Source organism: Enhydra lutris, unplaced genomic scaffold, assembly GCF_002288905.1.
Source record: "Enhydra lutris kenyoni isolate GAN:26980312 unplaced genomic scaffold, ASM228890v2 scaffoldscaffold71, whole genome shotgun sequence".
NCBI lineage: Eukaryota > Metazoa > Chordata > Mammalia > Carnivora > Mustelidae > Enhydra > Enhydra lutris.
In genome coordinates, this window is record NW_019154155.1 from 6,383,724 (window position 1) to 6,394,571 (window position 10,848).

A 10,848-nucleotide genomic window follows, 5' to 3' on the forward strand; every position below is an offset into this window, starting at 1 on the left:
CTTTGTAATGATTTAGTGTGGGGGTTTGAGAGTTTTAAAATTTGTTTAGGTACTGTTTTTTGGCTGTTCTAGTGCTTTATAAGCTGTTGACCAACTTAGAATTTTGGGAAAATTTTTTTTAATAGTTTTTTGTGTTGTTTTTTTTTTTTTTTTTTTTAAGATTTTATTTATTTATTTGACAGAGATCACAAGTAGGCAGAGAGGCAGACAGAGAGAGAGGAAGGGAAGCAGGCTCCCTTCTGGTCAGAGAGCCCGATGGGGGGCTTGATCCCTGGACCCTGGGATCATGACCTGAGCCGAAGGCAGAGGCTTTATCCCAGGCACCCCAGAATTTTGGGAAATTCTAAAAAGTAGCTAAACATCAGAACCTCATTTATTCTTTTAATGGAATGCTAGAATTTTTTTCTTTCCTTTTTAAAATTAATCATTTTCTGTAGTTAGGAGAATACTATCTGATTATTACAGAACATTTGTAAGAAACATGGTTAGAAATAAGAAAATATTGGTTACCATATCCCACTAACTAGCAGGGACTACTGTTAAAATTTTGGTTTCTTTGCTTGAATACAGTTTTGCCTCTGTGGTTTTAAAAAATAAATTCAGAGCATATTATATATAGTTTTGTGTTCTGTTGGTTTACTTAATCTAAATTTTAATATGTCATTTTAAAAATAGAAGTTTCTGTGGGACGCCTGGGTGGCACAGTTGATTAGGTGTCCCACTCTTGGTTTCTGCTCAGGTCATGATCTCAGGTATATTAGATTGAGCCCCACTACTCAATCCATAATCAGCTCTGAGTCATGATCTCAGGTATATTAGATTGAGTCCCACTACTCAATCCATAATCAGCTCTGAGTCTGCTTGGGATACTCTCTCCCTCTGCCCCTCCCACTCATGCTCACACAGGTGCTCTCTCTCTCTCTCTGTCTAAAATAGAAAAGTAGGGGCATCTGGGTGGCTCAGTCAGTTAAGTGGCTGCCTTCGGCTCAGATCATGATCCCACAGTCCTGGATCAAGCCCTTCATCAGGCTTCCTGCTCAGTGGAGAGCCTGCTTCTCCCTCTCTCCCTCTGTCTGCCGCTCTGCCTACTTGGTGCACGCTCTCTCTCTCTCTCTCTCTCTCTTTGTGAAATAAATAAATAAAATCTTCAGAAAAAATTAAAGAAAAAAATAAATCTTTAAAAACAAGTTTCTGTGTCTATAAAATACTTCTGTCTGAGATACCCATTCCTCTACTTTTTTTTTTTTTTTTTTTTTTTTTGGATTTGTATGGTTTCCCTTCCCCCCCCCCAAGATTTATTCATCTGAAAGAGCATGAGTGACGGGGAGGGGCAGAGGGAGAAGCAGACCCTCTCTGAGCAGGGAGCCTGATGGGGGCTCAATTCCAGGACCTTGAGTTCATGACCTGAGCCAAAGGCAGATGCTTAACTAGCTGAGCCACCTGGGTGTTCCTGTGATTTCCCTTTTTTTTTTTTTTTTTTTTTTTTTTAAGATTTTATTTATTTATTTGACAGAGAGATCACAAGCAGGCAGAGAGGCAGGCAGAGAGAGAGGAGGAAGCAGGCTCCCTGCTGGGCAGAGAGCCCGATGTGGGGCTCGATCCCAGGACTCTGAGATCATGACCTGAGCCGAAGGCAGCGGCTTAACCCACTGAGCCACCCAGGCACCCCGTGATTTCCCATTTTTTACTGTTGAAACTGTACACTAAACTATAGTGAAATTATTTTCAAAATTTAGTGAACAGTGGCATTGTTTTACATTTCTGCAAATCTCTTTAAAGTCTGATGTTGTAGAAGACAGTAAGTATATGGTATCTTCTCACATCTATTTCTACATTGAATCTGTGCTATATCTTGTTTTAAGTATAAAACAAAAATCTGCCCTCACATAGACATTTGGTTGTAGAGGAGAGCACTGTTCCAGATAATTATGGATAGTTGTGAGGTTTTTTGACACAGCACCAGAACTTGACAAGAGGCAGTTTCTTAAAATTTCTTAACAGTGTGGAATCTGAAACCATCTAGTGAGGTTTTCATACTTTATTACATTAAGATTCGTTGATCTGTGAATGAATTTTTTACCATGTTTGGTAACATTGTGCTTTAGTCAATTAAAAAATGTATATATTTGGAAAATATTGATGCACTGAACTTAATGAATGTTGACACTTTAAATGTTGACACTTAAGAAAGCTGTCAAGCTGACAGTAGTGGATACAGTTTTCAAAGACGCTAATTTTCACTTGAAAGCTCAAATTTTCTCAGCAACTAATACTGTCATTTTTCTTGAAGTGAATTTTTCTTGATTTGTTTTCAAGAAAATGTCAATAGCCAGTTTGTCATTCTTTCAAGTAAAAATAGTATTTCATGAAAAAGTAGTTCAGCTTGCAATGTAACTATTTTACAAGCACTTTTCCATTTTTCCTTCAGACAACCATTGTACTTTGGTATGAAACAGAGGTGGTTTATTTATGCTTCCCTGCTTATGCATGTTTCTCTTTCATACAAAATATTAACATATAGTCGAATGCTTAAACTTAGTAAAATTAATAATAATTTTTACTATTTCATCACAGACATCTATTGTATAAAACATAAGTTTACTGGCTTTTGTGTCCTTAGTTCTTAGGAGAAAGACTAAATCCTTGGAATTTCCCTAGTATTGGGATTGTGTTTTCTATTTATGAGCCCTTTGGATTACACTTGAATTTGGGCTAAGACTTGGGTGAAATGATGGAGGCTGAGGGAGGGTCACCAGAAAGACCAACCATGTGATTATAGAGTGTTGGAGGTTTTAGCCAGCCAACCTCAAGGGAGGAGAGGGATGCTGGAGATTGAGTTCAGTAACATGCAGTTAGGCACCGATAAAAAGTGTAGACACCAAAGCTCAATGCAGCCTACTGTTTGGTGTATTCACCAATGTGCCAGGTAGGAAATGCTACCTGATTCCATAGAGAGTACGCACAGAATCTCTGTCAGGCCTTCTAGACCTTATCCTCCTTTGTCTCTTCATTTGGTTGGTCCTGATTTGAATCCTTAATATTAAAACTGTGATTGTAAGTATAGAGCTCTCCTAAGGCCCTTTGGGTTGGGGAGGGGTCTTGGGAACCTCCCAGATTTATAGCTAGTTGGCCAGAAGTATGGGTAGCATCTGAAGTGACTGGCAGTCTTTTGGGGGATTATGCCTTTAAACCTGTGGGGTCCAATGCTAATTCCAAGTTAGTATCAGAATTGTATTCACCAGTTGGTGTTGCTATAACAACCATAAGTACAGGTGACACTTTTTCTTTTTTGTAGGTGTGTGATAGTGAAGAAATACAATTTGGTTCAACTCCAGCAGTTTTACCTGTCACTGCTTTTGCACCATTATTGTAAATGCCAACGCAGTGAAAAATGCAAAGAATCTTAGTATTATCTTGGAAATAGTTTGGCTTCACAGATCCCTGTTTATTTCTTTTTCTAATACAGTGTTGAATAGAACTGGTAAGAGTATAAAAAGCCTTGCCTTGTTTTTGACCTGGAGTGAGGGAAGAGGAGTATTTGACATTTCATCATATTAGCTCTTATCAAATAGAATTATCTTTTTTATGTTTATATAATCATTTAATAGTTATTTGAAGTTGTTTCTAGTCTTTGTGATTGTAAAGAGGTTTTTCATGAATATTTCTGCAAACTGGCACACTTTTCTTACTAAAAAAAGTTTCTGTAGGTGGAATTGCTAGGTCAAAGTGTCAACATGTTAAAAAAAAGACAGTGTCAACATATTTTTTTAAAGATTTTATGTATTTATTTTAGAGCACGTGTGTGCATGCACATGTGAGGAGGAAGAGGGAAAGGGAGAGGAGAGAATCCTAAGCAGACTCTCACTGAGTGCAGACCTGGACTTGGGGCTTGATCCCATGACCCTAAGATCATGACCTGAGCCAAAACTAAGAGTGAGATGCCCAACTGACTGAGCCTCCCAAACACCCCATGTCAACATATTTTTAAAACTTTTGATGGTCAATGCAAAATTACCCCCCACCAAAAAACGGTATTACTTTCCTTACAGCATTAATTTTTCCGTATCGTAAGTTTGAGGATAGGAGTATTATTTAATGTTTGCTAAACTGGTCCTTGGAAGGTGGTGCCATCTTAATTTAATTTACACATCACTGAAGTTTTAAAAATTTATTTGCAAACTTTTTGTTCATGTTTGTCCTCTATTTATAACTATGTACATCTTTCATTTATTGAATAAGAATTAAATCTGAGCAATCATGTCATAAAAACTTGTGATCTCTGTAACAAAGGTTGTGTTAAACTTAAAAGCAATTGAAGACTTTAAATAGCGTCCGTTGAAAACTGTCCTTTGGAGACGCCTGGCTTGCTCATTCAGTTTTGAGTGTCAGCCTTTGGCTCTGGTCATGATCTCAGGGTCCTGGGATCAAGTCCCCCATCGGGCTCCATGCTCAGTGGGGAGCCTGCTTCTCCCTCTGCCTGCCCCTCTCTCACTTTCTCTCTGGCAAATAAATAAAATCTTTTAAAAAAAGAAGAAGAAAAACAAAATTGTTCTTTTAGATCTGTTTATTTCTTTTGCTCTTCCACCTATATTTTGTTCCATAATTCTTTCTTAAATTGTAAATGTTTGGGCGCCTGGGTGGCTCAGTTGGTTGAGCAACTGCCTTCAGCTCGGGTCATGATCCCAGACTTCTGGGATCGAGTCCCGCATTGGGCTCCCAGCTCCTTGGGGAGTCTGCTTCTCCCTCTGACCTTCTCCTCTCTCATGCTCTCTCTCACTCATTCTCTCTCAAATAAATAAATAAAATCTTAAAAAAAAAATTGTAGATGTTTACTTGTGTAAGCATGAATTCCATCTTTTGTACACATAAGCTCTGGGCTTAAAACCAGAAACTTTGCCACCTGTTCCTTAATGTTTGCTTTCACCATTTTTCACCTTCTAGAATAAGTTGATGAAGTTGTGTATTTATTGGAAAATGTGTATAAATAAGATGCTTTTCTTTTTTAAAAATTTTGTTTATTTGACAGAGTGTACACAGGGGGAATGGGAGGGATAGGAACAAGGGGGCTCCTGCTGAGCAGAGAGCCCAACATGGGGCTCGATCCCAGAACCCTGGGATTGTGAATCTGAGCTGATGGCAGATGCTTAACAGGCTGAGCCACTCAGACACCCCAAAGATGATTTTCAGTGTAAAGCATAGCATGGGGGACACCTGGGTGGCTCAGTCACTTGGGCATCTGACTCGTGAGTTCAAGCCCTGCATTGGGCTCCATGGAGCCTACTTTAAAAATAAATAAATAAAGTATAGCATAGATTGATACTATGGAAAAGCATACTGTAGTTAGATGCTATACTATCATTTCACTCAAATTGTGGGCGTAAATGAAACTTGAAAATGTTATTTAGAAGTAGTTTCAATTATTCTTGCCTTGTCAACTCTTTATCTCACTAATTCAGAAGTGTATTTTACATTTCTATATTTTCTTATAATGTGAAGTATGAGTGATTTTAAAATGTAACAGAAAAGAAGCACAGAATAGCTCACTTGACATTCATCTAAATGGAGATGTTCTTGACTACATACATTTAAACTATTTTGTTTGATTCATGGCAACAAATTTCTATTATTTATGAAGTATGCATGAATTTACAACATTCCTGAGTTCTCTAAAATTCTATTTTGGGGGGCAAAAGTTACAGAAGTATATCCTTTAAATAATAACACTTAGTATGGAATTCTAAAAAGAATGTTTACCAAGTTGTCAGGTGAAAAGTGATACTGAAGTTCTTTTTGAAGCTTTCTTAAATGTTAAGTCAGCTGTCAAAAGGACAGTCTCTGTCATTGTTGCTGATTTTCTCTAACTTCAATGTAGAGTAGTAAAAGTTGTCTAATTTTAGTATTGGCCCTAGGTTTTGTTTTTGCTTGCTGTTAGCATTAGTAAAACTAAATTCTCCCAGACTTGTAGAAGCAGGTGGCACCAACTTTATTATTATTATTATTTTGTTACTTTGAGTCAGAGTGTCTTACTTTAGTTTCTTTTTTGTGTGTGTGTGGGGGGGTTTCTTTTTTATTTAAATTCAGTTAAGTAACATACAGTGTATTATTAGTTTCAGAGGTAGAGTTCAGTGATTCATCAGTTGCATAGAATACCCAGTGCTCATTCCATCAAGTGCCCCCCCCTTAATGCCTATCCCCCAGGTACTGCATCCTCCCACTTACCTCCCTTCCAGCAGCCCACAGTTTGTTTCCTATGATTCAGAGTCTCTTACAGTTTGTCTCCCTCTCTGATTTCATCCTGTTTTATTTTTCCTGGGTTTGTTTCTTTTAGTAATTAGCCTCATGCTGTATGTGTTCTTTGATTGCTTGTTGGAGGTGTTCTCAGCCTACAATCTTTTTATCCATGATACATGCCACAGAATTAGTGTCACTGTGTGGGATGCTTCATTCTGCTGTTATAATTATACCCACTTTTGCACACAAACTTGAGCACAGGGGCTGAAATTTGAGGGGAAGAGTGTCAGTTTGAGTCCTCGTCAATCTGTGGTGAAGGCGTATTGACTTGGCAGGTGGCAGGCTGTGGCATGCCCACTCGGGCAGGAGGGCAGCTGGACTGTGAATTTAGGACCCACAGGCCGAAGGCATCCTGGGTGACAGGGACATGGCTGGTTTTGCTTTTAACTTTTGTTTTTCTGGGAAACTCTACCTCTTCTATTCTAAATGAAAACCTTGTTGGATAGAGTATTTTTGGCTCTAGATTTTTTCCTTTTAGCCTTTGGAATTTATCATGCCACTTTCTTCTGACCTGCAGAGTTTCTGCTGAAAAAGCCGCTGATAGCTGTTTGGGGTTTCTCTTGTATGTCACTGCTTTCCTTTTTCTTGCTGCTTTTAAAATTCTGTCTTTATCACTACTTTTGGCCATCTTAATTACTTTGTGTCTTGGTGCAGATCTCTTTGGGTTGGTTTTGTTGGGGGCTCTCTCTGCCTCCTGGATCTGGATTTCTCTTTCCTTCCCCAGATTCAGGAAGTTCTTAGCTATTCTTTCTTCAGACAAATCTGCCCCCTTTCCTCGCTCTTCTCCTTCTGGGATCCCTGTCATGCAACTGTTAAGCTTGATGGTGTTGCTGAGTTCCCTGGGTCTATTCTCATTTTGTGTATTTTTTTCCCCCTCTCATCTGCTTAGCTTGGTTATTTTCATAACTCTGTCCTCCAGGTGGCTGATCCATTCTTCTGCTTCCTCTTGTTTGCTATTTATTCCAGGTGGTCTATTTTTATTTCTGTCCAGTAGCTCTAATTCGTTCTTTGAGGCTGCTGTCTCTTGTTGGAGGGTCTCATGAAGGTTCTGCACTCCTTTCTCAATTCCAGCGATGCTCTTTATGAACGTTATTTTAAATTCAGTATCAGACATGTTTCTTTCTTTTTTTTTTTTTTAATTTTTATTTACTTATTTGACAGAGAGAGATCACAAGTAGGCAGAGAGGCAGGCAGAGTAGGGGGGAACCAGGCTTCCCGCTGAGCAGAGAGCCCGATGTGGGGCTCGATCCCAGGACTCTGGGATCATGACCTGAGCCAAAGGCAGAGGATTAACCCACTGAGCCACTAAGGTGTCCCTCAGACATGTTTCTTATCTCCATTTTGCTTAGGTCTCTTGTTCTGATTGGTTTCTGTTCTTTCATCTGGGACATATTCCTCTGTATCCTCATTCTGTCTGTTGCTGTGTCTGTTTCTCTGTGTTAGGAAAGTAAGCGATGTCTCCCACACTTGAAAGTAGTGGCTTTATGACAAAGAGGTCCTGCAGTGCAATGTCCGCTGTTCCCCAGAGCCTGGTACTTCAGGGGTGTCTCCTACGTATGTTGCTCCAGGGGTGTCCTACTGTTGTGGTGGAGCTGTGTTGCCTTTAGTTCTGCCTGCGATGGCTCTCTGCCTGTTGTGGGCACAGTCTGGTCCCCGTGGTGTTAGTGGGCCAGTTGGGGGCCGCCTGCCTTGGGCTTGAGTTGAGTCAGACCAGTTGTCCACCAGAGATGCAGTAGCCCCGACTGCAGGCACTTTCCCTGTATTGTCCCCTGAGAAGCTTTTTTTTTTTTTTTTTAAGTATATGTGCTGCCGAAGCGAGCACCCCTGAGAAGCTTTTGGCGGTGGGCAGTGCCTGCAGGCAGATTGGCGTGTGGTTGTCCTCCACTCTCCCGGGGCAGGACTCTCTCTCAGGTTGTGCTGGCCCTCCTCTGGGATGCTCACAAACTTTGTCAGGCTTGTGGCAGTGCTTTGATGGATCTTGCCAAGAGCAGTAGGAGAGGGTGGATCTGTTTTGCTGTGGCCTCTTGTCTATGTCAGGTGGTGGAAAGTCCATTCTTCCCCCTTACTTTAGTTTCTGTGTGCTTTCTACTTCTATAAGTAGAAGGATTTCCAAAACGGGGAAAAAAATAAGAAAATGAAGGTTTCTGGAGTTGAATTACAAATAAATCTAGGACTTACAGGTTCAAATTTCATCATGCAGAATTATGGCTCTGCATAAAATACACATAAACCTTTGCATTTCATCTTATGAAATTGGATGATACCCATTAGAATGGACCTTTGAGTCATTTAATCCTTTCATTAACTTCTAGCGTTGACTTTTTCAGCAAAAGTTTTCTACTCATCACAAATCTTTATATAAACAGCAAAAAAACTCATCACAGAAAATACCTTTATGTAGAAATCACTCTTGCATCTGTTTTATTTTTATTGCATTGTAGTCATTTCTGGCTATTATTTTGATTCTAGGGCATTCTATTTCTGATAATTAAAGACTAGGTAATTCCGGGATGCCTGGGTGGCTCAGTTGGTTGGACAACTGCCTTCGGCTCAGGTCATGATCCTGGAGTTCCGGGATCGAGTCCTGCATCGGGCTCCCAGCTCCAAGGGGAGTCTGCTTCTCCCTCTGACCTTCTCCTTGCTCATGCTCTCTCTCACTGTCTCTCTCTCAAATAAATAAATAATTAATTAAAAATCTTATTAAAAAAAAAAAGACTAGGTAATTCCAATCCCTCTTGCAGAAAGTTATTGGGGAGGAGGGGCAAAATATGTAAAATATGCATCAAAAGCATCACAGGGCATAAATGCAGTGGGAAAATTAATATCCTAAGATCTAAGAGAGAGAGTCCCAGAGAAGTAATCTGTCATTTGAAGCCGCTTTTCTCTTATGGGTGCACAGTTCTAGAAAAAAACACAGAGAAAGGCTGTAAGAACTTTCAACAGATTCACAGGAGTTCACAAAGAGGGATACTGGTAGAAAAAACAAACAGCCCCCCCCCCACCCCAAAAAACTACTTCCAACCTCTGGCTTGGGTTGCTGACATAATACAGAGCCTCAGCTTTTCATGTAAGCACAATAAAAAGTAATCAGGAACATTAGGAGACAAGGCCATATCACAGGAAATGAAAAGGAAAAGACAGTAGAGGTGAACCTACAAGGGATCTAGATAATAGGATTATTAGATAAAGATTTTAAGAAACTGCGTTTTAACTGCAGGTTGGGCATAGCCGAAGAAGAGTATAAGTGAATTGGAAGAAATAAGAAAAAGTCCAGATTGAATCATAGAAAGGTGGAAAACCAGAAAAGAATGTAAGAGGTCTATGATACTGACAAAAAGCCCCATGTGTTTAATGTTCCAGGAGGAGGAGGAGAGAAATGAGACAAAAGAGGTACAATTGAAAATTTTCTAAAACGGCAAAAAAACACATTAGCCTACAAATTCAAGAACATTTACAAACCCCATGCAGGATAAATACCTTAAGAAACCATTAAAAGACATGTACAGAAATCATAGTCAAAATTTGTAACAATCAAATGTCCATCAACAGTAGGATTGATAAATAGTTCTAGCCACACAGTGGAATATTACTGCACGTAATATGACTGAACCTTACAAGATGTTAAGGGAATCAGCCACAAAATTGTACATACTGTATGATTTTCAGTGTATGTGAATTTCAAAATAAGAGAAAACTCATCTTTGAAGTTCGAATAGGGATAGCTTATAGGAAAAGGAAATTATTGAGAAAAGACAAGGCTTCTGGGATATTGGACTTTTTCTGTTTGTTGATGTGGGTGGTGGTCAGGCATATTCACTATAAAAAGTTTAATTGAGCCATGTGCCTGGGTGGCTCATTTGTTGAGCAACCAACTCTTCATATGGGTTCAGGTTAGGATCTCAGTCGGGATTGAGCCCCGTGTCAGGCTCTGCATTGGGTGTGGAGCCTGCTTCACATTCTCTCTTGCCCTTTCCCCCTTTCTCTCTCTCAAAAAAAAAAACAAAAAACTTTAAAAAATTTAATTGAGCTCCACACATAAAGATTTATAAACCTTTATATGTACATTATTCTTTAACAGTCAAAAAAAAAACAAAAAACAAAAACCCGCCAGGGGCGCCTGGGTGGCTCAGTGGGTTAAGCCTCTGCCTTCGGCTCAGGTCATGATCTCAGGGTCCTGGGATCGAGCCCCGCATCAGGCTCTCTGCTCAGTGGGGAGCCTGCTTCCCCCTTTCTCTCTCTGCCTGCCTCTCTGCCTACCTGTGATCTCTGTCAGATAAATAAATAAAATCTTTAAAAAAAAAAACAACCCGCCAAAAGTGGGTTTGGTGTCTCTTTATGTGAGATACCAAAAGAACTTTTCAGATTAGCAGACCAACACTATAGTAGAAATGCTGAAAAATTTTTTTTTTTTTTTTTTAAGAGAGAGATCACAAGTAGGCAGAGAGGCAGGCAGAGATAGAGAGGAAGGGAAGCAGGCTCCCCACTGAGCAGAGAGCCCGATGCGGGGCCTGATCCCAGGACCCTGGGATCATGACCCGAGCCGAAGGCAGAGGCCTA

The 10,848-nt window shown here is 39.9% G+C and overlaps 1 protein-coding gene across 3 annotated transcripts in view; it reads left to right on the top strand.

Annotated features, from left to right (window-relative positions):
- LOC111159906 (zinc finger MYM-type containing 5) overlaps positions 1-10,848 on the top strand; it is a 36,453-nt gene that overhangs the window by 7,785 nt on the left and 17,820 nt on the right. The window lies entirely within an intron of this gene.